The sequence below is a fragment of the Schistocerca piceifrons genome, unplaced genomic scaffold, assembly GCF_021461385.2.
Source record: "Schistocerca piceifrons isolate TAMUIC-IGC-003096 unplaced genomic scaffold, iqSchPice1.1 HiC_scaffold_936, whole genome shotgun sequence".
NCBI lineage: Eukaryota > Metazoa > Arthropoda > Insecta > Orthoptera > Acrididae > Schistocerca > Schistocerca piceifrons.
The window spans coordinates 4000552-4003051 of NW_025729208.1; the positions used below are offsets into that span (position 1 = coordinate 4000552).

The 2500-nt window shown below is 57.8% G+C and overlaps 1 non-coding gene across 1 annotated transcript in view; it reads left to right on the forward strand.

Annotated features, from left to right (window-relative positions):
- The first annotated feature begins 848 nt into the window (after nucleotides 1–848).
- Nucleotides 849–2500, forward strand: part of LOC124772168 — a 1909-nt gene continuing 257 nt past the window's right edge. Inside the window, exon 1 of the ribosomal RNA XR_007013837.1 lies at nucleotides 849–2500. This exon is cut by the window's right edge and continues 257 nt beyond it. This is a non-coding gene — a ribosomal RNA (small subunit ribosomal RNA).

The window sequence follows — 2500 nt, forward strand, 5'->3', positions numbered from 1 at the left end:
AGCGATACCCACCATGCCGACGAAACTGAACGGCATCTGGGTGTGAAGCGATACGCGGCGGTGGCTGGGTGGGACCGTCCCCGGCCGGTGAGGGGGCGCCTCCCGGCGTGCTGGCCGCGCGGTGCGTGGGCGCACGCGCTACAGCCGGCTGGTGGGGGCGGCCAGTGGCAGGCGCGCCGGCCGACGGACGCGGCAGGCGTCGCAGCTGCGCGCCGGCGCACCCTGCGCGCGGCGCCGTGCGGCCAAAGTAGGTCCTCGCGGGCCCGGTGCGAAGCGCGGTGGACATCTGCAGTGTGCTGGTCCGATTGAGGACTGTGTGCGTTGAGGATGCGCCGCCGCCCGGCGCTCGGCGCCGCGACGCCGTCTGCTGCTCGGTCGCCCCAGCGGTTCTCGCTGGTGGTTTGTATCGCAGCTGTGCGGATGTGTTGGCGTGTGCGCTGTGCTGGGAGAGTTCGCTTCGGCACCCAAGTGGGGCTTTTGTCCTTCTGTGGCGCTGGCGTTGGAGCTGCCGGTCACCGTAGGTGGCGCGTGTTGTCTCCCGCCGGCAATGCCACGACAGCACGCTCCCGGGCCTCTGTCGGCAGCGGCAAGCTCAGTTGGGAGCACGGGTGGTCGCACCGAAAGCGTCTACTCGCCTAACTCCGGGCGATTGCGCCTCTCTCGAACCCGACCAAGTACTTGGGACGGCGCTGCGCGCCGCCGGGACCTGAGAGGGTTTCGAGGTGTATTGTGCAGGGGAGCTCAGCCTCCTCCTGTTTGCAGAATGATTGAGCGGACGCTTGCGTGTTCGCGCGGGCCCCCGGGACACACTCCCGGGCGGCCGGCTGCTCAGCTCTAGTTGACGCAGCTCCCTGGTTGATCCTGCCAGTAGTCATATGCTTGTCTCAAAGATTAAGCCATGCATGTCTCAGTACAAGCCGCATTAAGGTGAAACCGCGAATGGCTCATTAAATCAGTTATGGTTCCTTAGATCGTACCCACGTTACTTGGATAACTGTGGTAATTCTAGAGCTAATACATGCAAACAGAGTCCCGACCAGAGATGGAAGGGACGCTTTTATTAGATCAAAACCAATCGGTCGGCTCGTCCGGTCCGTTTGCCTTGGTGACTCTGAATAACTTTGGGCTGATCGCACGGTCCTCGTACCGGCGACGCATCTTTCAAATGTCTGCCTTATCAACTGTCGATGGTAGGTTCTGCGCCTACCATGGTTGTAACGGGTAACGGGGAATCAGGGTTCGATTCCGGAGAGGGAGCCTGAGAAACGGCTACCACATCCAAGGAAGGCAGCAGGCGCGCAAATTACCCACTCCCGGCACGGGGAGGTAGTGACGAAAAATAACGATACGGGACTCATCCGAGGCCCCGTAATCGGAATGAGTACACTTTAAATCCTTTAACGAGTATCTATTGGAGGGCAAGTCTGGTGCCAGCAGCCGCGGTAATTCCAGCTCCAATAGCGTATATTAAAGTTGTTGCGGTTAAAAAGCTCGTAGTTGGATTTGTGTCCCACGCTGTTGGTTCACCGCCCGTCGGTGTTTAACTGGCATGTATCGTGGGACGTCCTGCCGGTGGGGCGAGCCGAAGGCGTGCGACCGCCCCGTGCGTGCTCGTGCGTCCCGAGGCGGACCCCGTTGAAATCCTACCAGGGTGCTCTTTATTGAGTGTCTCGGTGGGCCGGCACGTTTACTTTGAACAAATTAGAGTGCTTAAAGCAGGCAAGCCCGCCTGAATACTGTGTGCATGGAATAATGGAATAGGACCTCGGTTCTATTTTGTTGGTTTTCGGAACCCGAGGTAATGATTAATAGGGACAGGCGGGGGCATTCGTATTGCGACGTTAGAGGTGAAATTCTTGGATCGTCGCAAGACGAACAGAAGCGAAAGCATTTGCCAAGTATGTTTTCATTAATCAAGAACGAAAGTTAGAGGTTCGAAGGCGATCAGATACCGCCCTAGTTCTAACCATAAACGATGCCAGCCAGCGATCCGCCGCAGTTCCTCCGATGACTCGGCGGGCAGCCTCCGGGAAACCAAAGCTTTTGGGTTCCGGGGGAAGTATGGTTGCAAAGCTGAAACTTAAAGGAATTGACGGAAGGGCACCACCAGGAGTGGAGCCTGCGGCTTAATTTGACTCAACACGGGAAACCTCACCAGGCCCGGACACCGGAAGGATTGACAGATTGATAGCTCTTTCTTGATTCGGTGGGTGGTGGTGCATGGCCGTTCTTAGTTGGTGGAGCGATTTGTCTGGTTAATTCCGATAACGAACGAGACTCTAGCCTGCTAACTAGTCGCGTGACATCCTTCGTGCTGTCAGCGATTACTTTTCTTCTTAGAGGGACAGGCGGCTTCTAGCCGCACGAGATTGAGCAATAACAGGTCTGTGATGCCCTTAGATGTTCTGGGCCGCACGCGCGCTACACTGAAGGAATCAGCGTGTCTTCCTAGGCCGAAAGGTCGGGGTAACCCGCTGAACCTCCTTCGTGCTAGGGATTG